This window comes from Acinonyx jubatus, chromosome C2, assembly GCF_027475565.1.
Source record: "Acinonyx jubatus isolate Ajub_Pintada_27869175 chromosome C2, VMU_Ajub_asm_v1.0, whole genome shotgun sequence".
In the NCBI taxonomy this organism is placed as follows: Eukaryota; Metazoa; Chordata; class Mammalia; order Carnivora; family Felidae; genus Acinonyx; species Acinonyx jubatus.
In genome coordinates, this window is record NC_069384.1 from 93674903 (window position 1) to 93701205 (window position 26303).

At 39.8% G+C, this 26303-nt stretch overlaps 1 long non-coding RNA gene across 1 annotated transcript in view; it reads right to left on the reverse strand.

Moving 5' to 3' along the window:
- The window catches only part of LOC128315242 (uncharacterized), a 90523-nt gene that overhangs the window by 40123 nt on the left and 24097 nt on the right, over nt 1-26303 (reverse strand). The gene's annotated exons all lie outside the window — the stretch shown is intronic.

A 26303-nucleotide genomic window follows, 5' to 3' on the forward strand; every position in this document is an offset into this window, starting at 1 on the left:
TAATTCCATTTTTCTTAACACAATGGCATCACTTTCTAAGGTACACTTCTTACATACTTGGCATCCAGAACATGTTTTTCCAAAGCATCTTCGTTCCTGGTTTTCAAGACCTACTAACACTTTTCTGTCTGCTCTTGTGACTCATCGGTAATTGGTGTCTCTGGTCCCTCATGTGCAGTAGATTAGAAAGAGATGCGAGATTCAGGTCAGAGCCCTTTTGGTTTTGTCCGTTGCCAAAGAAGTGCCTGAAGCCTGACCTCCCATTCCATGAAGTTAAAAAAAATTTTTTTTCTCTACTATTATGTGTACCAGTTCCCGTCACTGTATTCTTGAAATGTGAAAGAGCTCTTTGTGTTACTAGTGTGTGCTGTCTTTGAAAGTCCGCTTGAACAGGCATCACTTGCATTTGTGCTGATTGCTTTAAGATGGAAGATGTGCCACATTATTTTTAGGAAAGAAAATAAAACTCTTTAACCCAATGGAGGAGAACAGAATATCCACAATACACTGATAACAATCCTGAATCATCTTATCAAGCCCCTGATATTCCAAAATCCTTTTCTGAAAGTATGTTCTGGCCATCTCAACAGTTTCTGTGAATTATTAATTACCTTTTAATTCATGCCTCACAAATTTCAATCTCACCAAATCAAACAAAGCACAACAAACCAATCTATAACTGGCTTCTCCCTTGAAACTACGTAGTTACAACATAAAACCCAAAAGTCTAAATGTGATTTCACTTACCAGCCAATATTTCTCAAATGCCACTACATTTTGGCTCTGATCAGCATAGTGGCATCAGAAATCCAAAGGTGTGCTGTGCTTTCATGGGTCTCAAAACGGTATAAACTGAGCTCTTTTCAGAGCCTCAGCAAAGAAGAAAATCCCATAAGAACTTTCAGGTTCAAAACCGACCATTTGTACATTTCTACTAAGCATTTTCTAGTGTTGTTTGATTTTCATGCCGTCTCATTCTTGTGGGAATTTTTCCACAGACGACTAGAATATTTTTTAAAAATTGCAGTGTTAAACAGTATGAGACCATAACTCTCTGCTGTGAACTTTATCCTTCCAGGCCTGCCATTTCAGGAAGTGCCCGAATGCACCAAAACTAGAATCCCCATAAAAGCGTTTTTTGAAACAAAAATCCCTGGATATGTTTTTGAGATATTTTAAATCTGGATCAAAATCTTAGACTCTGTGTCCGTGAGGCCAAACATTTGGATGAAGACTGAAAACACACACACACACACAGTTAAAAATAGAAATGTTCTAAAGATTACAGATTTGGGGCTTTGTGTAGATACCTTCAAACTAACTCACTTGCATGACAAGGTTTGGTTTCGATGGTTTGTGTTTATCATCACCACGTTGCATTGTGCTATTGAGGCAGAGCAAAGGCTCGTGGAGAGGTGAGTCTTCACTTGCCAGCAATGGTTCGTTATTTACATGACAACTATCCATGCCCCAGCTGCCCCTTCCTCAGTCTCTTCCCCTGGGGTTAGTGTTAAGGAATAGTAATATTGTATTATGCTTTGTTTTAAAACCTTAGTTATGACCCTGAATCAGAATTTCAAATGTCAGGTGACAGCAAGAAATCACAGCAGGGGAAAAAAAAAATGACAGCTTGGTTGAACTTTAAAATTGGATGTCGTGAAACTATTTTGGGGCGTTGTAGCTGTCTTATTTACAATGTCACCATAACCGTAGAGATGCCAGATTTACAGGATTGGGAAGGGAGACTATCATTTTGCTAGGCCTACAAATGTCTACATGGTTTAAATCTCTGGTTTTCTAAAGTGTTTTAAATTGTCAAAAATATGCTGAAACTGGGTAAGTCTCACCTGTGTTAGGGTAAAAAAGAAAGTATTCTTTGTGTATTTTCTAGTCTGAACCTTTGGGTTACTTTCCAGTATTTCTTTTCCTACATACAAAAAGCCTTCAGTTTGTTGTCTCTAGTTGTTCTGAGCAGTATTTAGAAATGATCTGGTAGATTCTAAGCCAGGGTTTTCCCATAGAGTCAATGCCACGCCTTGGAATATATTATATGATCACTGTCAAAATGTGAGTAATAAAACATTAATAGTAGTAGGATGCCTGCTTGTCCCTCATTGCCCCTTCCAGACTGTGACCCATCCCTCATAAGCACCAGGTGCTTTGAAGCTCTTGCCATCAACCTACAAAGTCCCTATTTACCTTCCTTCACTCCCTCTCATTGCTTATTTTCAGGTTTGGCTCACCATCACTGTCTCCAACTTTTGGAGATTCAATATCCACTTAGACAATCCTATAAATACCCTGGTTTCTCTGCTTCCTGGTCTTGTGTCATGAAACACATGACCACTCTACCGCCTCCTTAATTCATAGCAGGCAGCTCCTCGTATTTGCTCTGGGTCGGTCCCCTCCAACCTCACCAAATAAAGGTCACTGCCCACAGAACTCCCTCCCTTTCCTGCATCGCCATTTTCCCCCAACCTATTGGAGGATTTCACTACATTCATGCTGCTACCTCTTGTCTTATAAAACACCTTGGCCCCCTTAACCCTGTCGAACCACCGTCTTATTTATCTGCTCCCCGTCACAGAAAAACTCCTCAGAGGGAATTATGTAAACTTACTGTCTTCAGTCCTCTTGTCCTTTGGTCTCTTGAACCAAATTAAATCAGGCTCTCGTCCCCACGGTAGTAGCTATTGCTAAGAAAAATGTATCTCCATGCTGTCAGCTGCAAAGGTTAGGTCTCTGGCTTCATGCTTTTGACTTCTCTGCAGTCTTTTTAACACAGTTAATAACACCTTCTTTCCTGAAATACTTTCTCAGCTCTGGAATATCCCTCATGTTCTCTCATGCCTCTGGCCACTGCTTCTTGGTCTCCTTTGCCAAGTCCTTGGAGTGCCCAGCACTGGTCTGTTTCCGGTGTTGGGGCTCTAGACACCATCAGTGCACTGAAACACCCACATTTCCAACTCCAGCCCTCACCTCCTTCCTGAATGCCAGAGGTCTGTGTCTAACTTGCTACTTGATATCTTCATCTGGGTCTGTAGTTGCTATCTCCAACTCAACATGTCCAAAACTCACCTCATGTGCACCCCACCCACTAATCTGCTCCCCGTACAGTATGTTCTGTGTCAGTAAACAACTCCATTCTTCCAGACTGGAAAATTGTATAGTTGCCATTAAATTTTCTCCTTCACATACCACATACAATCCATTGGGGGGAGGGGAATATATAGTTTTTCCTAGCTTCAGAATGTATCCACAATCCATGGATATAGGAGTCCATGCCACATCTTGCCTGGGATGACATAAAACATGTACAGGTGCTGCCACTTTTCTGCTCGTGTCTGTAATGCCTTTCCACCTCCCTCAAAGTGGCAGTGTCCTTCCAATAGTCCTTATTAGGGCTAAAGCCCCTAATAAATCTGATGCACCCTTTGCCCCATCTCCAACCACTGCTACCACTTCTCTGACCTCACCTATTTCCCTAGTTCATTTGCTCCACCACCCTGCCCTTGCTTTATCCAGAACACCCTCAGAGCGTGCTCTTGTCTCAGGATCTTTGTCCTGGCTGCTGCTTCTGTCTGGAAACCTCTTCCCCCACACCTCTGCGTGATTTGCCCCTCCTTTCCTTTAGGTCCCTGCACAAATACTCCTTTACTGTCAGAGACCTATGTAATCTCTAATCGCCCACTCATTTTCGGCCCTATTGCTTTTCACAGCACTTATCAGCATCTGCCTTGTTCATTGGCCTATCTCCAGTGCTTTGAAGAATAGCTAGCTGACAAACAGTACACGTATTTATTGGATGAATTAATGAGTGAATGAAAGTAAACAATAACAGAGTTTGGGAATCAAAAAAGGTTATAGAACTATATGGTCATTTTCATTTCAATATCAGAACAAAAAGCTATGTCCAAAGCTTATATCATAAAAGGATCGGTTTGCTTTCATGTCGAAAATAGAAAACCCCATGGATTTTCTTTCCTGGAAGGCTATTGTAGATGGAAACCACTATGATCCTGGCTGTACTGTCTTTTTGCATTACTCATCTTAAGAGACCAAGTCGCAGGGCTGGAGGAGAGACTGTTATATAGAACCTGAAGAAAAGCAGCATTTCAAAACCCTTACGTTTATACACATAACGATCCGTTTAAACTCTTGGTATTGCAGAGTTATTGGAAGTGGGAAGAGGATTCTGCGTTTTGTTTTCTGGTCTAAATGTTTAAAATGACATTTTTTTTCTAAAACAAGAAATAAACAACAGGAAAAGTATCTCCTGCCCAAGGCAGCTTCAAGAAAACCTAATGACATTTGGATCTTATCATTTGTCCAAGTGATGATAATTCTGAAGCTTGCCTGGGCAGGCTCTAACATCTGTATATATTCAGCGCCACTGAATGTTGTTGCATGAAGTTTCATTTAGGAAATTGAAACATGCCTTCTGATGAATTTATTGTTTCACTCAATCTTGTAAAGGGCACACTTGTAGTTTCGATTTGTTCAATTATGTATTTTCCTGCTCACTTAATAAAAGAAACATATTTAAAAATAAAGGAAGAAGATAATGAAATGACATAATATGAAGCAATATAACAATGAAATAATTATTTGTTCTTTTATTATTTTCTGTGTCTTTTCACAAACCTGTCAAGCTGAAAGATAATGTGTAATTCATGCTAAATAGCCAGGGTCAAGGTCTTAATCAACCTTTTCCAGGACCAGCGCCATTTTGGGATTCCATGGTGCTTAGTTGCAGATTCCTGAAGTTCTTTACAAAAGAGACAAGGCACTGGTTCTGGGTACGGGTGGAGAATGTGAAACAGATGCTAAGGTTTCTTAGGTGTTATTTCAAAATGAGCTTTCCACACTTTATGTGAAAAATCATTTTAGGGTTTGGTTTTCTTTAAAATGGAGTATCACCAGCTTGACTATGTTTTTATATTTCCATAAGCAATTAATTCCACGTTCTGTGACAACAATGTGATGGATGGTCACCTCTCCCCCTAGAATGGTCATGTTGGTTTCCAGAGTTCAAAGTGAATTTACCAGAGGATTTCACGGAAACACAGTTTAGCAGCATTATGGTCTGATCAGATTTTTCAGCCCTACACCTAGTGCTCCATGATCTCTGTGATCAGGTTATCTTATGTTACTAAGCTCAAAAATAGATGTCAGTGGGAGGATGAAAGAATTTAGAATGAATAGCCATCCCTGGAGCAGAAAGAATCAGCATAGCCTTCAGATTAACCTGAGACTTCCCCCCATCTCATCCTTCCTCCTTAGGAAAAAAAGAACAGAGCATGCCAAAGTTACCATCAGTGCAAGACAAAATGATCAGAAAGGACAACATAGTGAGTTTTCCATAAAGCTCATTCAAAGACACTCTTATCTGGAGATGGCATGCTTTCATCATATAGTGATGAGATGTATTTGAGAGCTGACGCTTATAATATATAGCCATTCATTTTACAAGATGTTCTAGTTTGGGTTTGAGGGGAGGGAGTAGAGATGATTTGTGAGATTTGGGGGGGGGGGTAGTTTTTGTTTTTACCCATGGTTCTATTTGGCAAAATTAAAGGTTGGCAGCTTTTTTGTCAGTCTTAACAAGATTTGGGGTTTGGATTGAGGAGTCTTTGGTTTTATTTTTGAAATTTTGCTGCTTAGTGAAATTTAAAAAAAAAAATGTGTGGGAATGACTGCTCCAGAGTGCTTATAAAAGTCCAGACCTTTTTTTCCAGGATAGCATGTACTAACAGTCTCAAAAATTGATGGGATAAGTATTTTTTTAAAAAGTGGGTGGAACCAGCATCATCCAGGACCAGGAACAAAGCAGATGTCCCACCTGGTGTCTGTGATTTAGACGTATGTTGCTGGCTTTATCAAGGCAAATGGTGCTTAAACTCGTGCAGAATTCCAGCCACTTCCACTGGCTGCAGTTTCATCACTCAGCGGACATGCTGCAAGGCAGAAGACGTCGCAAAACACAGAGGATACCAGCCAACAGCATCCTAGCCACCTTATCAGCCTGTTGTTCCCAATCCCAAATATGATGACCTCCCATCATAACCACCTATGAAAAAGGCAGCAAGAAGTCCAAGAACACTTTCAAATGAAACTGCATTTTATAAGCCACATTCATTTGGAGAAAAGTACTAAGACACGTGAGTCATGTATTTAGTCTGCAAACAACGTGTGGTATCCACGAGGGTTACTGGACCCCTTGTTATAGTTCCACACCCTAAGCCCTGCTGAGGTCCCTGATCCAGAATTTGGGAAGTGTAACTGTAAACGTTTTCCCTAAGAACCCTGTTTGAATCTTTGTTGTGTTTTATGGCAACGTTTGATGTGGATATGTTAATGGTCACTGGTTCAGTTCATCTTAATAAGGCTGCCCTGATCACCTTCAGGTATCAGAGAACTACAAAAATATCATCATAGTATTTTTACATTTTTGCCAGTTTATAAGCCATCTTAATTTCTCAAGTATTTGCAACATCTATGATCAGACTTTTGACAAGCCACTAAAGCAAACCCAGCTCATACCATCTGTGTGAATAAAAGCAAAGTAGCTATTTATTTGTCAGTTGCTTATTACACCACAGGCCCAACACTGGATGCCGAGACAGAAATGGCTAAGGAAGAAATGCTCCCTGCTCTCAAGGATCCAAAGTCACCTTTTGCTACGGGGGAAGATGGGAAGAGTGGGGAGGAATACCAACATGCACAGAGACAATACCAAAACAGCAGAGCCTGGTATTTGATAGAGGAATGCAGGGATTGCTGGAGGACAGAAGAGAAGGGTTATGGAGTGCTGCCAGGAGGAGGTGGCCCTTACCAGGCTATGAGACAGGAAAAGGAAGGGAGAGGCTTGAGCAAAGGCACAGAGGAATGAGGAGCATGTGGGCACAGAAAGGACAAGTAGGTCTGCACAAGCACACGGTGCTGGTGGAGCAGGAAAAGCAATCAATCACCAGACGACATGAATATGTAACCTACCCTCTTTACCCCACGCCCATCCCCTGACATAGGCCACAGAGCCTTCCAGATCCTGATTCAGCCAGCTGCCTGGCCCCATGGGCAATGCTCAGGGAATGAATCACATCAGTTAGGAAAGCCAGTGATTCCTGTGTGTGTTGATAGTGGGAGCCCCTCAAACGGATCATTTTGTGCATGTAATTCTGCATATTCTTGTGCTTTCTGCCTGTAGGACTAAGCCCCCAGATTTCCTCACTGCACCCCAGCTTTGAAGCATGAAACTGTCCTGTGGCCCTACTGGCCCAAATTCTCCTGATAGTAAGAATTACCTGTGTGCCTATTACGAAGGCAGACTTCTGGATCACCTACCCTGCTGTGAGTAGGAATCTGTCATTGTGATGCCCCAGGTCCTGAACAGCCCCCAATCCCATGCCTTGAGAAATACACTTCTGAGTTTTTTCTTCTTCCCCTCTGAACAATTCTTTATGCTCCCAGCATGTCTAGACATGGAAAGTGTGTCCAAAAGCCACCCCTTTTTTATGTTATGCAGGCCTCAGGTACCAGCTTCTGTCCCAAGTAGGGCTTTGGGAAGAGAGGGCTGCCTAGAGGCTGCTGTGACCAATCACTTGGAAGTGGCTCTCTGAGCCACAGACCTGCCACTTTACTGCAGTGAGACTCCCCAGATAGCCCTCATTGCTGGGGGCACCCTCCACAGACAGCCCAGAGCTGCCTACTTCTTTTGCCATTCTTACCCTCATTCTGTCTCAGATTTTCAAACCTCCACCTATTTTTACCATCCTTTTTATCGTCTCTTAGATTTCAGTTGAGATAAAAATGTTGTATTACTATTTATTTATTTTTAGTACTTCTCTTTTTTATACCCACCTTCTAATTTCTTGTGATTTAGCTATTTACTTTGGGGGGGGGTGCTTTTTTTTGTGCCTTTCCCTCTTATTTGGCAACTGTCTTGATTTCTACATCTTTGTGACTTTAAATTCTTTTTACTTTGTTCTGCTTCTTTGAATATTTTTATGATTCAGCTTCTGCATGTACTGCTGTGTGTTATTTATTTTTAACTTTTTCCTCTTTTTATTTGCATTTTATCTATATGCTCTAATCTGCTTTTACATTCCTTTTAATTTTTTTTCTCTTCATTTACTGGTCTTTTGGTTTGCTTTTTTGGGTTTGTCTGTTCTATGTCTTAATTATTGATTAATTATTCATTACAGTTATTTTTCCACCATATTAAAAATTTTTCTCCCTGATTTTAATTTTAATTTAGAACTCATTCTATTTAATCCCCTCATTTGGTAACTGGGGATGTTGAAATGCGTAGAAGGGAAATAACTTAAGATCTTAAGGTAGACAATGGTAGAACTTAAATAAGAAGCCTGATTTTTTGGTGACTGGTCCAGTGCTCTTTCTATCAAACCACATCAATAACAGTTACTGTGGGAAGAAGACCCTTCTTTAAAATAAAGAACACCTGATAGCACCTCTTCAAAGAGCATTTGGTTCCTGAGACATTAGAGTCAAGACTGATTCAATGCCAGTGACCACCCAGGGAGAAGGATGTTCCTTGGCCTTTAACCAAAAGGATATGTGAAAATCAAATGAAAAGGGGAAAGCCGAGAAGTGGAACTTTACTCCTAAACTGCACGAAGAACAGAATCCAAAGCCAATACAATATGTGACCCTAGGTAAACACACGTCTTCAAGCCTCTGTGTTCTTTCCTTTTCCTTTTAAGTTCATTTATTTCTTTTGAGAGAGAGAGAAAGTACAAGCAAGAGAGGGGAAGAGAGAGGAAGAGAGAGTCCCAAGCATGCTCTACACTCAGCACAGAGCCCTACCAGGGCTTGATCTCATGAAGTATGGGATCATGACCCGAGCCAAAATCAACACTTAACTGGGTGACTGAGCCACCCAGGTGCTCTGTGTGTGCTTATTTCTAACATGGGGATAATGAGACCATTTCTACCCGCCTCACAACTGTGCTATGTTGATCACATCAGGTCATAGATAAAAAAAAACCTTTGGAAATTTTGTGTGTAGTTGTTCTTATAATGACCATAAGATTCAAAAGTTTAGAGGAATAACTACATAAAAAGAATACCATTGTTACTTTTTTATCTATTTAAAGATGGAAAGAAGAAGGTGCCTGTGCCACTCAATACCCAAAATCATATTTTTCCCCTTTCCTCCTTAAAAAAACCCAAATTACTTTTTATTGACTTTCTATTGTTTTTTTGCACATTTCCATCTGGTGCTCTTAGGTTTATATTCCTGCATTATATGCATGCATTTGCCTGCTTCATTCCCTAAGCTTTGATGGTTAAGAAAAAATGAATATAACTCTACCTTAATGAGAGATACTTTATAAGAATGTTTGTCTTTGGACTCGCATTTAGCCTTACCAATCAAGCAGTGGCTTCTGTGGCAATCCCATAATTTCTTCCCTGATCTATTTTGTACTCCTACATTCCCACAAATGTTCCAGCCACAATCTTTGTGGAAGTTAACAATGACAATCGGAAAAAAAACATTACCTTGTACATCTGGCGTTTGAGATTTTTTAAATTTCATTACCCAATAAACTCTTCCGACAGCGAACTTTCGGTGCCGCGGCATCTGGAGTGGTTATCTCCTAGGCATGGCTGGCTCTTCAGCAGCAAATTAATGAATTAAAATGCTAAGTGAGTTCTCACTGGCAAGAAATCCATAAGGACAATGGTTGAGTCAGGTTGAGTGCTAACTGATGAGGACAAAAGGACCAGGGACATTCTAGTGGTAGGGCTGCCTCTTGGTGGGAGCTATAATCACCAGAATTGAACTAGAACAGCATTTGGCACTCAAGACCCGTACCTGTGGGAACACTCAGATGGTCTCTTTGCCCTTCAGTGTGAAGCCATCACAAGGAATCTACCCCTTATCTCTGCTGTGATCTTACATGTCTTGAAAGGACAAAATTGCATCCCTATAAGGGACTTAGAGCCTCACCCTTCAGAGACCTTGAGTGGCTCAAGGCGGTCTGAAGGGCTGCAGCAGCAATGGAACAAGAAGGCTCGTCTCCAGACTCCTAAGACAGCACTCTTTCTTCTCCAACAAGCTGCTCCCCTGACTTTCTTCACCCTGCTCCCATCAGTGGTAAAATAACGGCAATGGCTTTGTGTGTGGCAATCGAGCCCACCTATAAGGTTCGGCTAGAGTCTGGCAGTTCGGTCAGGGTAAGAGAGACGGGCACCTGTGCTCTTGCTGTAGCAAACCAATTTTCCCCTTCACATTAGCATAGGCCACTTGAGGAGAGTTTGGGAAGAGAGAAGAAAAAGGGGGAGGGAAGGTGAGAAGAAAGGCAGTGACGTGGCCTAGGGGCAGACTCCTCCTCTAAAGGGAGACCATAGCTGCCAAAAAAGGAGGGCTCCATTCTCAGGCCACCTTGAACATCCCTAGAGGCCCAAAGGATTGCTCCCAGGGCTGGGGAAACTGAGTCATCTACTGCACAGAGCCACTGAGGCTCTGACCTTCAATTCCAGTATGCTCAGTTGAGTCACTGAAGAAAAATAAACACTGCTCCCTCCTCCAATCAACCACCGAAAAGTGCTTCACCAAATCTGCTTGCCATGCTCAAAGAGAGGAGGTGACTTCAAGTTGCAAGAGAGAGACATTCTATTTGCTTTCACATTTGCCAGTCTTGCCACTGACTCTCAGATGTCTCTAAAGAGACTCCAGAAGCCCACGTTTGGTGTTGGTAAGCACTGGGGATTTTCTGAGGAGAATGGGGCTAATAACTGAAGCTCACTGTGTCTCTTAGAGATCCACAAGACAAAGGAGTGCCTGGGTCAACAACTTGCCCACCACCGAATTGCACCATCTGCTTATGACAGTACATTCCTGGAACTCCTCTGTGTCTGGTAAACAACTGTCACGAGAACCGTTTCTCCCTGACACTGCTCCTTTTATTGGTGACCTATTGGTCAACAACACGGAACAACATTGTTTGTGAAACCTCCATGATGACCTCATGATCTTTGCTCCCACTTTTTTTATGTCAACTTCGTAAGCCTTCCTTAGCACCCCACAAATTAGCAGCAAATGGTACCGAAGGCAATGGTAGAAAATAGCACAAACACTGTCTGAAAATGATTAACCCGCAAACATTAAAGAGACACAAACTCATAACAGAAAGATGCCCTGCGGTGTGTTGTGGCCATATAGGCATCCTTGATTGAAAACTGGTTAGGAACAGAGAATTTTAATAGACTTAATTTAAACTGAGATGACTTAAAAATTGCAAACAAAAACTTTTCTGCATGCAGCAGCACCATTCAATTTAGACTGAATTACCCAATGATTAATTAATTTGGGACAGTGCTTGCTGAAAAATTGCTGTAGATGTGCATCTGTCAAAGGAATTAGCCACAGATTGTCAAACCTTCGTGACATGAATGGCACAAATCCAGGGGACTGCCCACTCAGTAGACCTCTTGCTCTTTTCATGAGAGCTGTCCTCATTGCCAAATATCACAAGCTCCAGACTAGAAGAAAGAGCAGAAAAGTGGGAAAGGTGCCTAGACTTGTACAAGCCACTGGATAGCACTATCTGGTGTCTGTGACTCCCAATGCAGGTCATTGTAAGGCTATTAAGGTCACTGCATCTGTCCATGAAGTCTTAAAGTCACAGCCCCAGTGACCAGGGCTACTTCCTCTGCCCTGCACTTGGTGGCCATAGGTCTGTCTTTGCGATGGGGTCAAGAGGTCCCACAGGCCTCTGTGTACATGTGGATTTGTCACTTTAGATTGTCTGAGTCTCTCCAGGTTACCACTGAGCTAGCCAGAAGAATCCATTCATTCTTTCTCATCCACCTATATTAAATCTATTGAATCGACTCAATTATAGGTAAAATTAAAGGAAGGAGAAGATAAGGAATATAGGAAACTGGCCAATTTATTGGCTGCCACAGACAGAACTGGCACCAACAATCTGCCCCAGATTCTTTCCTTTTAGTCCCAGCATGGGACACTACCCTTCAGGTCCTAACAGTCTCCCCTAGTCATGGGTGTGGCTGAAGATAGAGACCATGACCACACTTGGACCACAACTTGACCTCTCTGGACCCCTGCTGTGACTCATTTCCAGGGAAAGTCCAAGAGGTCAATTTGAATCCCACAGCATCCAAACAGGAACAATACACCAACCTCAGCAGCCCTTCCTAGAGACCTGGACCCATTCTTTTTGGTGTTCTCCCTCTTTGTTTTCTACTCATTGCCCTACACAATCCAAACTCATCCTACTGTCTATCAGAGAAATATCTATTCTTCATCATTCTCCCTTGAGTCTATCACATCAGAGCTCAGGCTTTTGTGCTCATTGACTTATTTATCTCAAAGGCCTACTCTAAGATATAAGGGTCTAATATTATGGGCCCAACTGCCTTACATTGTTTGCACACACAAAGTTTAATTAAGGCTTGAATCTGTAATATTTTTTGTGGCCTCTAAATTATCTCTAAATTGTTTACCCAAATTCTTTAGTAACTTTTAGTTTCAATGCTCAAACTTAATACATTCAATGAAGTCCTCATTTCATGTTTTCACAAGGAAAAATATCATACTCTTATTATATGGAGATTATCCATGCAATATATGACTTTCTATTTGGATTGTGGGTAGAACTAAAAGAAAGAGTATGTTTTCCATCAAGTGTCCATTAAATATTTGTGACTGCTATGGTGGTTGTTCAGTGTTTTGATGTATTTGTTAACACATTTGTCAATTTCCTACCTCATCCCCTATAGGTTGTCATTTTCACAAATTTGAGGTGCTCTCAAGATAGGTTCCAAAACTTGGATCCCAATCCCTATAAGAATGTAAATTCTAGGAAGACAGGAATCTTATCTGATTAGTTCACTGCTCCCTCCAGTCCTGGAACATAAAAGATAATCTATAAACATTTTTTTGAGCAGCTTTGCCATTGATTAGCCATGGAAGCTTGGGATAGATCCTTCAATGCTCTGAGCCTTAGTCTTCTCACTGTTAAATGAAAATAGTGTCCTATTCAAATGGTGTTACAGGGATGAAGTGACAATGTGTAACATTTTTGAACTATGGTAGACATTCAATAGTTTAGAAAGAGGTGATAGGAATTTGGTTATTGATTACTTTTCTAATTCTTAGTTCTTTTGTGAAATTGCTTCTTGCTTTACTGATTTTCTAAAGGTTAATGATAATATCAAGATCTTTCATTGCCAGACAAACAATGCAATGAGATGATGCTAATGTCCTGTGGGCTCTTCCAAGGTTTAAAGATGCCCATCAGGAATCCCCTAGTGGGAAGGCCATACTAATTAGTTAAATATTCTTCCCTTTCTAAGTGGGCAAGAGATGATCTTTTTGACCTGCTTCCTGGGACTAATTCTAAGCATCATTGATTAAAAAGAGAATAAATATTTATTAAATAAATAAAATCTATAATAATCACTACAGTTGGCATGTTTTGATCAGAGTCAGGGAATTCTTGAAGTATCATCATCATCCCTTAAAACCCAATGTCCTTATTGAAAATCTTCAAAATGAAGGTGCTATTTAATGAAATTTAGCATATATTCAGTAATTAATAATAATAGCAGCAAATAGTTATTATGGGCTTGGTACTGTTCCAAACATTCCAAGTACATGTAATAACTTCTTTAATCCTTACACACCTATGAGAGAAGCAATATCATGTGCCCCATTTTACAGATGAGAAAACTATGACACAGAAGGTTTAAGTAACTTTCCCAAGGTCACATAGCTAAACAATGAAACTGTGGTTCAAACCTAGGCAGTCTACTCCAGATGTATGGTAGAAAAAGATTCTGGCAAATTGTGTATATTGCCTAATTATTAATTAATCAACAAATATTTATATTTGATATTAATCAACAAATATCCTAAAATCCAGTCTTTTAGGAGCACCTACTGTGTGTGTGTGTGTGTGTGTGTGTGTACTAAAACTATTTGGGGAGTTGAGAATACAACAGTGGGCGTGATAGGGTCTGTTCCTCAAGGACTTTGTATGGTCTTTAGGGAGATAATAAAAATAAACATGGAAACAAATACATAAGTTGGGTTTAGGCATTAACAAATGCAGTGAACAAATTACAATAGGGTAATAATGATAATAAGTGAATGGAGGGAAGATGTATTTTAGCCAGGGTGGTCAGGAAGAAGGATGGTAGGAGTAGGTCTGGGGGTGAAGGTAGAAACAGGTGACGGTGAGAGGGACATATTTGAATTGAGACCTAAATTATAAGAAGGAGGCATCCATCCTGAGAAGAGTGTTCCAGATAGAAAGAGCTATCTTAATGGGCTCAGATAACATGGTGGTTACTGTAAAAAGAACAGAAACGAAGGTGGAAGGGCAGATGTTAAAAAAATAAGCAAAAGATCAAATCATGCAGGCTTTTTAGGTAAGGTTGGGAGTTTTGATTTATTCTCATTTAAATGGAAAGAAATTGCATTTTAAACAGGGAAATGTCTCCTGGTTTTTTACTTTTTTAAGATATATTTATGTTTTAAAGATATTTCTGTCTACTACAAGGAAAATGAACTGCAGAGGAGCAAGAATTGAGACAGGGAGAGTAGTTAGGAGGCTATTGCAATAGTCAAGGCCAAAGAGGGTGCTCCCTTGGACTAGAGTGATGGTGGTAGAAATGGTGAGATGTGGTCAGATTTGGGGTATATTTGGAAGGCATAATGGGCAGAGCTTTCCAATGAACTGGCTATAGGACTTAAAAGACAAAAAATGACCCCTGGCTTGTAACAATTTTTGATGCCATTTACTGAACAAGAAAAGGCTTGTGGGGTAGCAAATTTAAGGGTAAAAATTAGAGAAAGTAGGAGTTCCATTTACACAGGATTGACTTAAGATAAAAACTCTTTGACATTTAAGTGGAGATGTTGAGTATTGTCTGAAGCTTGGAGAGAGAAGTGCAATGCTAGAGATAGATATTGTACTTCTGTGTTGTACAATATAATAGCCATTAGCCATTGATTGATATTGAGCACTTGAAATGTAACTAGTATGACTGAGCAACTGAATTTTTTATTTTAATTAATTTAAATTCAAATAGCCACATGTAGCTAGTGACAACTATATGGGACAGCACAGATACAGAACATTTTTATCATCACAGAACATTCTTTTGGATACCAGCCGTTAGATCCAATGGGATTATATACAGAAAGAATGTGGGTAAAAAGAGAAATAGGACAAGGACTAAGCCCTGAACTATAACACCGTTAAGAAGTCTGGAAAGGAAGAGGGAGTCAGAAAATGAGTTCAAGTGATCCAGTTGTTATGAGGTCAAGAGAAGAAAACGTTTCAATAAAAAGGAGAGTGGTCCAATGGACAAAGAATTGTCCATTATCCTTAGGGAGATGTAGATTGTTGGGAAACTCATAAAGAGCTATTTCAGAGGTGTAGTGAAGGACTAAAGCCCATTTAAAGCAGATTGAAGAGAAAAGACTGGTGAATAGTGAAGATAGTTAGCACTGACAACTTTTTGGAAGAGTTCTGCCATTAAGGGAAGCAGAGAAATGCAGCAAACGTCTAGACATTAAGAGAGCATTTCCCCCCAGATGGGCCATGTTAATGTGCTTTATATTGCTGAATTAAATAATTTGGTAGAAATGGGGAAAGTAATGATTTCTCTCGACTGCAAGAAGAGAAAGTGGATAATTGCAGGAATGAGGTCCTTAAGAGATTAAAGAAGGTCTAGAACAGGAGTGTAGGCATTGCCTTTAGAGACGAACAGGGACATAGTCTTCCACTCTAACAGGGAGGGCAAACTACAGAAGGGCCAACTGTTGGAATCGGTTGTATGGAGATAAAGGAGGATATGATGAAATTTCACTTGTATAGAAAGATTCATATGCATGTACAATAACAATAATAATCACTATCAGTACTGAGCAGCTAGTATTTGCCATGTCCTCTTTATTTACACATACTCTCTAACTGTTATAACTAATCCAAAAAGTAGACATTATCATATCAGTCTCACAGAAGTGGATATTGAGGCCTAAAGCTACATTAGCAGCAAATGGCATATTCGAGGGTGGGAAGGTAAGAAATCAAGGTTTCTGGGGCACCTGGGTGGCTCAGTCAGTTGAGCTCCCAACCTTGGCTCAGGTCATGATCTCATGGTTAGTGAGTTCAAGCCCCACGTTGGGCTCTGTGCTGACAGCTCAGAGCCTAGAGCCTGCTTCAGATTCTGTGTCTCCCTCTCTCTCGGCCCCTCCCCTGCTCATACTCTCTCTCTCTCTCTCTCTCTTCCTCTCTCCCTCTCTTTCAAAAACAAATAAACACTAAAAAATATTTTTAAAAAAAAGAAATCAAGATTTCTGTTTAATTATGATAACATTTAGATTGTACCTATTAGACACTTATGTGAAGATAGTGAGTAGGCAGTTAATACCCTTTTGTTTAGAGCTCAAAGAGAGAGTTTTGAGCCCACATTTATTTACCTTTTTAGCCCATTTTCTTTTCCCCGTATCTCACCATTACATACGATGAACCAAAGTACAGGAGATGAAAAACAATAACTTCTCAACTCTAGTATTGATGAGATAAGAAAAAACAAAATGAGTGGGGAGACCTGAAGTTTCAGTAGGAGAAAGTTAAGTTAAATGCCATAAATTTTTTTGTTTTGTTTTAGTTTGGTTTGACTTCATCTTTTGTTTATTTGTTCTTGTGATTGTTTTATAATTCATTAGGTTTCTTTCCCTAAAGTCTTTTGAAAATGGAACACGGCCTCAGCTACCAGGAAGATGAAGTAGACAAACTCTTCCCTATTCCCCCTGCTAAATACAACTAAAACCCTGGACATTAATATAAGACAAACAGAAGAAAACTATAGAGGGTGGAGAGTAGAGAGCTAACTGGCTAGAAACCTCAAAATTTGAAAAATGGTAGTGGTGAATTCCACTGCTTCATATATCCCCAATTTGGAATGAAGTACCCAGAAATGCCAACGGGTACAAATAAGAAAAAAAAAAAAAAAGTTCTTCAAAAATCTGCTCTCTCTAGCCAAAGGAAAAGGAAAACTTACTAAGGCAAAAAAAAAAAAACAAAAAAAAAAACACTGTTGGATAATAACTGCTTTATTCCATCCAATCATCACAGACAAAACTGGCCCTGACCCAAGTTAAGCTGACAAAGACTGAGTAGGGAACCTAGACTTCTGTCCTTGGGAGGCACTAACAAAAAATCCCAACATCTCTACCTGGGTGATGTCAAAGAAGGCCAAATAAGAAGCATGACTTTTATCCATGCTGTACTGAGACTCCCCTCCAGCAGCATCAGTGGTAATCGTGAAGACTCTAGACTTTCCCCCATACTTGAATTAATGAAGTTCCCCTCTCCCTTCCTGCTGGGGTATTGCCAGAGGAGGCCTAGTGGAGAGACAGGAATTTTACCTTGCCCATCAGGAATGAAGTCATCCCCACCATGGCATCAGTGGAGACCACATGGGGAGCAGGAAATCTCACCCCCACCCAGTATAAAGAAGAACTCTCCCACTACCTTGAGTATCATTGTAAGAAGAATGGGCAACATGGACTTCTACCTTTACTTGGCAGTAATAGATAAATCCATAATTATGGTTGCAGACTCTAATACCCTTCTCACAACAATTGATAGAACAACTAGACACATAACTAGAAGAACTCAACAATACCATCAAACAACAGACCCTAATCAACACTGAGCGAACATTCCACTCAACAGCAACAGAAGAGATATACTTTCTAAGAGTCCATGGAACATATATCAAGACAGACCATATCCTGAGCCACAACACAATCCTTAACAAATTTAAAAGAACTGAAATTGTACAGTGTTTTTCCTAACCACCGTGGAATCAACCTAGAAATCAATAACAGAAACAGAAACATTCTCAACACTTGTTGAGTGCAAACACTTCTTTTACACTTCTAAAATAATCCAGAGATCAAAGAGGAAGTCTCAAGGGAAATAAAAAAAAATTGAACAGAATGAATATTGAAATGCAACATGTTAAAATTTGTAAAACACTGTTAAAGCAATGCTGAGAAGGAATATTATAGCACTAAATTAATACATTAGAAAGGAAGAAAATTCTCAAATCAACCAGTTAATCTCCCATCTCAAGAACCTAGAAACTGAATTACAGAATAAACCCAAAGCAAGCAGAAGGAAGAAACTAATAAAGATAGGAGTAGAAATCAATAAAATTGAAAACAGAGAAATAACAGAGAAAAATCAATGAAATAAAAATCTTATTCTTTGCAAAAATCAATAAAGTTTACAAACCTGTATCAAGACTGACAAAAAGAAAGAGAGAGAGAGAAGACAAAAATTATCAATATCAGGAATGAAACAAGGTATATCACTATAAACCATGCAGACATAAAAAGAATGAAAAGGGAATACTAGGAAAGACACAAATTTGACAAGTTAGATGAAATATACCACTTCCTTAAAAAGCACAAGTTGCCACACCTCATCCAATATGAAATAGGTCATTTGAATAGTCTTGTAACTACTGAGGAAATTGAATCTATAATTTGAAACCTCCCCAAAAGAAATCTCCAGACCTACACTGTTTCATTGCAGAATCTTACCAAACATCATTTGTACACAATCCTTTCCAGAAAACTAAAGAAAGGAGATGACTTCTAAATTCATTTTATGAAGCTAATATTACCCTGATATCGAAACCAGACAGGTTTCGACCCAGACGCCTGGGTGGCTCAGTGGGTTAAGCATCCAACTTTGGCTCAGGTCATGGCCTCATGGTTCATGAGTTTGAGCTCCACATCAGGCTCTCTGCTGTCAGCACAGAGCCCAATTCAGAAACTGTGTCCTCCTCACTCTCTGCCCCTCCCCCATTTGTGCTCTCACACTCTCTTGCTCTCTCCCTCTCTGTCTCTCTCTCTCAAAAATAAATAAACACTAAAAAAACAAAGATGGTATGTAGCCATCATATTAACAGGCTAAAGAAGAAAAAATCATATGATCATATCAAATGATACAAAAAAAAGCATTTGACAAAATTCAATACTGATTCATAATTTTTTTTAAGTCCTAGAAAAATAGTTATAGAGAGGAACTTTCTCATGATAAAGAGCATCTACAGAAAACCCAGAACTAACACTATCCTTAATTGTGAGAGGTTAATGCTTTCCCCTGTGATCAAGAACAAGGCAAGGATATTCACTTATGTCACTCTTACTCATCACAGTGCTAGAAGTTGTTACCAGTGTCATAAGTTAAGAACAGGAAATAAAAGGCATATAGGTCATAACATAACAAATAATGCTCTCCCTATTTTCAGGTGACATGACTGACATTTCAGGTGACATGACTGACATTTCAGGTGACATGACATAGAAAAGTCCAAGAAATCTACTAAAAACTCTTAGAATAAGTGAGTTCAGCACGGTTGTAGGATATACGATGAACACACACAAAAATTAATTATACTTCTATATTCTAGCAAGGAACACATAGACACTAAAATTAAAAATACAATATTATTTAAATCACTGAGAAAAATAAAAGAGTTAAGTTTAAATCTGACAATACAGGGGCACCTGGGTGGCGCAGTAGGTTAAGCATCAGACTTCAGCTCAGGTCATGATCTCGCGGTTTGTGGGTTTGAGCTGTACTGACAGCTCAGAGCCTAGAGCCTGCTTTGGATTCTGTTTTTCCCTCACTTTCTGCTCTTCTCCCACTCATGCTCTGTCTGTCTGTCTGTCTCTCTCTCACAAAAATAAATATTTAAAATTTTTTCAGCACATGAATCTGACAAAACATGAATAAGATTTGTATGCTGAAAATCATAAAACTTTTATAAGAGAAATCAAAGAAGATCCAAATAAATGAAGAGCATGTTCATGGACTGGAAGATTCAATATGGTAAAAATGCCAATTGTTCCCAAAATGATATGCAAGTTTAATGGAATTAAAATAAATTCTCAGCAAAATCTCAGCAAGAGGTTTTTGTTAATTCGTATGAAATTTTAAATTTCATGTGGAAAAATAAAGGAACTACAATTTTCAAAAAGAAGAATAAAGTGGGAGGAATCAGTACACCGGATTTCAAGACTTATGTAGCTATAGTAAGCAACACTCTGTTATTGGTAGAGGGACAGACACAAACATAAATGCAACAGAATGGAAAACCCAGAAATAAATCCACATAAATATGCTCAAGTGATTTTTGATAAAGGTGCAGAAGCAATTCAATAGAAGAAAGATAACCTGTTCAATAAATGGTACTGGAGCAACTGGACATCCATCCATAGGCAAAAATGAACCTCAGTCTAGGTCCCACACTATACCAAAAACAACGCAGTGAATCATAGACTTAAATATAAAGTGTAACGTACTAACTCTTTTAGAAAAAAAAAATGACGTAGAAGAAAATCTTCAAGATGAAGGCTATCCAAAAGTAAGATATGACACCAAAAGCATAATCTATAAAAAGAAAAATTAATAAATTGGCTTCTGGAAAAATTAAAATCTTTTGCTCTATGAAAGATCCTGTTCAGAGGATGAAAAGACAAGCTAGAATGCGGGAGAAAATATTTGTCAATCACGTATCCAACAAAGAAGTAGTAGCGAAAATACATAAGAAGCTGTCAAAACTCAACAGAAAACACACAGATACATAACCACACAAAACAATAATTTAATTATAAAATAAACAAAAGTCAGGAAGAGACATTTCACCAAAAAGCATATATAGATGCCAAATAAGTAAATGATAATGTGTTCAACATTATTAACCATTAAAGAAATGCAAAAGATAAGAAACGAACATTGACAAAGAGGTGGAGAAAAAGGAACACCTGTGCACTATTGGGGTGAATGTAAATTGGTGCACCCACTGTGGAAAACAGAATGAAGTTTCCTCAAAAAGTTAAAAATAGAAATATATAATCCAGCAATTCAACTATTGAGTGTTTTTCCAGGGAAAATACTAGTGTTCCACTATTGTTTTCCCACAGAAAGCACTAACTCAAAAACTTATATGCACCCCTCTGTTTATTGCAGCATTATTTACAACATCCAAGACATGGAAGCCACCTAAGCGTCCACCAATAGACAAACAGATAAGGAAAGTGTGGTACACATACATGCTGTAATACTATACAGCCATAAAAAAGGATGAGATCATGCCATTTGAGACAACAATGAATGGACCTAGAGGGTATTATGCTAAGTGAAATAAGTCAGACTGAGTAAGGCAAATACTATACCATTCTACTCATAAATGGAATCTTCTAAAAAAAATGAACAAACAGGGGCACCTGGGTAGCTCAGTCAGTTGAGCGTCCGGCTTTGGCTCAGGTCATGATCTCACGGTCTGTGAGTTTGAACTTGGACTCGGGCTCTGTGCCCATAGCTCAGAGTCTGGAGCCTGCTTCGGATTCTGTGTCTCCCTCTCTCTCTGCCCCTCCCCTGCTCATGCTCTGTCCCTCTCTCTCTATCTCTGTCAAAAATAAATATACATTAAAAAAATTTTTTAAATAAACACACAAAAAACAGAGTCAGAACTATAGATACAGAGAACAAACTGATGGTTACCAGAAGGGAGGGGGATGCATGGTTGGGCAAAATGTGTGAAGAGGAGGGAGACACAGGCCTCCACTTATGAGATGAGTAAGTTACAGTAATAAAAAGTAGGAGCATAAGGAATACAGTAAATGATATTGTAATAATGATGTAACAGGACAGATGATCACCACACTTGTGATGAACACAGCATAATATATAAACTTGTCAAATCACTAACTTGCACACCAGAAACTAATGTAACATTTTGGGTCAATTACACTAAAAAAAAAAAAAAAAAAAAAAAGTAGCTGTCTCATGAAATGAAATGAAATCTAGATATGTTGTTCTTTTGAATAAAGTGATTAATTTAAAAAATAAAGAAATGCAAAATAAAACCATCATGAGATATTACTACACACCCTTTAGAAGGTCTCAATTAAAAAATAATGACAATATCAGATGATGAGCTTGCAGGAAAATGATCACTCATATATTGCTGGTAGGAAAGTAAAAATGGAAGTTTCTTAAAAACTAAACAGGCAACAAGTTTATGGACTAGCAAATGTACTCATGGACATTTATTGCAGAGAAAAGACTTTTGTTCACACACACAAAAGTTTTGTTTTTGTTTTTGTTTTTTGTTTACATAAATGTCTTAAGTTTTATTTGGAATAGTCCAAAACTGTAAACAACCCAGATGTTCTCAAAGGTAAGTGGTTAAATACACTGTGGCACATCCACACCATGGAACACTTACTACTCAGCAATAAAACCCAACAAACTACTGATATATGCAACAATTTGGATGCATCTCAAGAAATTATATTGAGCAAAAAAAGCCAATCTCAAAGGTTACATGCTGTAATGATTAGTTTGATGTGTCAAATTGGCAGGACCACTATACCCACATATTTGGTCAAGCACTATTCTGGATGTTTCCAGGACAATGTTTTGAATGAGATTTATATTTAAGTTGGTGGACTTTGAGTAAAGTAGATTGTCTTTCAGCATGTGGATGGGTCTCATCAGTGGATGGTCTCATAGAACAAAAGCCTGACCTCCCCTGAGCAAGAGGGAATTCTCTAGCAGACTGCCTTTGGACTTGAACTGCAACTCCTTCCTGAGTCCCCAGCCTGCCAGCCTCGCCTTACAGAATTTGGACTCACCAAATCCACAATCATGTGAGGTAATTCCTTAAAATAAATCTCTTTCTCTCCTATTCTCATATATATACACACGTCCTATTGGTTCTATTTCTCTGGAGAACACTAATACATATACTAGCTAATTCCATTTATATATAACATAGTTTAAATGACAAAATTATAAAAATGGAGAAAAGATTAGTGGTTGCCATAGTTTAGGAATCAGTAGGGGTAAAAGGGAAGTAGGTGTGGCTATAAAAGGGCAACATGAGGGATCGTTGTGGCGATGGGAATGTTCTGTATCTTGACTACTGATGTCAATATCCCGACTATGATATTACACTGTATTTTACAAGATGTCACATTGGGGGAAACTGGGTAAAAGGTATATGGGAACTCTCTGTATTATTTCTCACAACTGCATTTGAATCTATAATTATTTGAAAAAAAGTTTAACTTTTAAAAAGTAAAACAAAATATGTCTGTTTTGCTTACTTTATTGAGACCCTCCTTGAGGTCTGGGAGATGAACTTGGATTATCACTCAGATGAATAAACAATCCAGCACCTATAGCCTTAAATAGCATCGCAGTCATCCCAATTTAACAAGCCAGAAACCTATCTATCACCCTCAGTTCTGCCCCTCGCTCCTCTCTCAAGCAGTTAGGGAAAAGTCTAGCTAAACTACCAAAATACATCTTGAATTTGTTACTTCTCTTTCCCTGCTACCACCATTATTTCTAGTGGTTAACAGCAAGGATGAACTGTTAAAAGAGCCCTGCAATCATGTCTCTTCTCTTTCTCAGACGCCCCATCCAATGCACCCCCCACTCAACAGCATGAGTGATCTTAAAACATATATTGGATCATATCATTTCCATGCTTAATCCCCTCCAGTGAGTTCCCATTGCCCTTGGCATGAATCCAAGCTCATTCCCATGGCCTTCAAGGCCCTGCATGAGTACAGCTGCTATTTCCCCAATAACATCTCTTTCCAGTTCTTCTGGCTCTCTGGCTTTAACTACACTTCTCTTATTCTTCCACCAAGATCTTTCCTCTCTCAGGCTTTGCTGCATATACTTGCCCCCTCCACACCACCTGCCCATTCTTCAGGTATCAGCTAAAAAGACACCTCTTCAAAAAAATTTTTCTGAGCACTTTTTCTAAAGTGGGCATCTCCTGTTGTTCTCTTCGTCAGTACTATTTAATTTATTTCATAGACTGTAACCCCATTAGAGTAGAAACCTGTCTGTTCCATTCACTGTTATAACAGGTGCCTAGCAAAATGCAGTGTAAATAGTGAATTTATTGACACTTAAATCAATCAATATCCAATGCCAGCCTCAGACGCCTTCTCCCCCATTGCAAGAAAGTATGGGGCAACTCTTCTTGAACTTCCTCCATTTATTAAACAAATATTTACTGAGTGCCTACTATGAAGTAGTACTCTACTCCAGTAACTCTCACAGGCACTAGAAATAACAAGATGGGCAAGGTCTACCCATATATGGTGGAGAAAGGGGAACACGATAAGTAATACACAAATAAATAAAAAATAATAATAAATTTTAATTAAAATAATTTTAATATTTAAACAATGAAATATGTAATTATTAATTTATATTATGTATAGCAATCATATTACACTTATAATATAGTGTTATAATTATTACTTATTAATTTACATATAAATATTTAATGTTTAATATTTTGATTATAAAATAATAGTAAATAAAATTTCAAGCATAAGTGCTAGGAAGAAAATAGAGTAACAGGACCGAGAATGAGTTGGAAGGGGTAGGTGGTGTTCACCTTAAGAAGACAGGATGCATGGAGAGGGGTGCATGGGTGGCTCAGTTGGTTAAGTGTCCAACTTTGGCTCAGGTCATGGTCTCACAACTCATGAGTTCGAGCCCTGCATCAGGCTCTGTGCTGACAGCTTGGAGCCTGGAGCCTGCTTAGGATTCTGTCTCCCTCTCTCTCTCTCTACCCCTCCCCTGTTCATGCTCTGTCTCTCTCTGTCTCTCAAAAATAAGCGTTAAAAAAAAAAAAAAAAAGAAGACGACTGGCTGGAGAGCGACACCTGGGTGGCACAGTCAGGTAAGCATCGAACTCTTGGTCTGGGCTCAGGATCATCTTGCATGAATTTGAGCTCCACATCAGGCTCTGCCCTATTGGTGTGGAGCCTGCTTGGGATTCTGTCTCTCCTTCTCTCTCTGCCCCTCCCGTGCATGCTGCCTCTCTCTCTCTCTCAAAATAAATAAACAAACTTGAAAAATTTTTAAAGAAAGGAAGAAGAAAGAAAGAAAGAAAGAAAGAAAAGACTGGCTGGAGAGTCTGAGCTGTCATCTGAATGTAGAGGTGCTGGCCACAGACAAATCTGGGGCACAGCACTCTAGACAGCGACCCATGGAGTACAAAGGTGCTGAGCCTGGAACACATTAAACAAGTCTGAGGCCAGTGTGGCTGAGCAGGAGAGGAGAAGAGTAGTAGGGGAGCAAATCTCAGTGTCAGGGAGTGCTACACCAAAGTCAGCCATGGTAAAGAATGTGGGTTTCCTTCTAAAGGTGACTGGGACACCTCTGGAGACGTTTAAGCAAGGGGTATTATGGTCTGGTTTAATTTTTAAATCACTGCTGGCTGCTCTGTCAAAAGGGACTGTAGGCTAAGAATGGAGACAGGGAGGCCAGATAGTCACAGTCAGAAGAGACGCTGGTAGCTTGGACCAGAGAGGTATCTGGAGAGGGCGAGAAGAGGCAGGCTACGATGAGGGCAAATCTGACTCGGAAATCTTAAAATACACCAGACTTCCTCAGGGAACAGGAGTTTCCCACACTCCCTTGCGCTCCTGGCTTGGCCCAGTTTGAACTTACTTGATTTGGTTCCCCAGAGATGCCTTTGCATTACCCGCACTTGCCCCAGTGAGAGAGGAATGCAGCATGCTGGGATAGCTGGTTTTCTTTCTTCCCATTTATAGAAATAAACTAAACACTCGTGTTGCTGAATGGAAGGATAATAAATAATAATAAAAATTATAATAATAAAGAGCGGCTCTTCTCTATTCTTGGAAACTCTCACCACCTAGAGATACTGGTAAGGTTAAATTAAGCAAGAAGTAATCAGAATCTGACCCGACGGGTTTAAAGTGTGAAGCCTAAAGAACAACCACACAGAACTGGTTCACCCCACCTGGCAGGGATCTCTGGGTGATTCTGGGCACCGAAGCACCTCTCTGAGAGGCCCCCAACCCGACAGCAAAGCACAAAAAGCCTGACTTTATCCTACAGCCGGGGAAACACGAGGACGCCTCCGTGCGATCGATCGGACCTGCAGCTCCTCCAGTGGGCGCCCCAGCAAACTCTCCCCAGAGGCCGAAATGGAGTATCAGTCCTCCGAGGGCTAAATCCACCAAGGCAATCACCGTGACTGCCACCCTCCACCCCCACCCCGGAGATAGTTTCAGCCCTTCCCTAAATGGTGCGGAGATGACTCATTTCTGAGCAAGAGCAGAACAAGGGAGGTCCTCGCTAAACCAGAGGAAGCTGGTCTGGGTGACTCAAGGTCCCGCGTCCCGGTTAGCGAGGGTGCGCTCCCAACGGCGA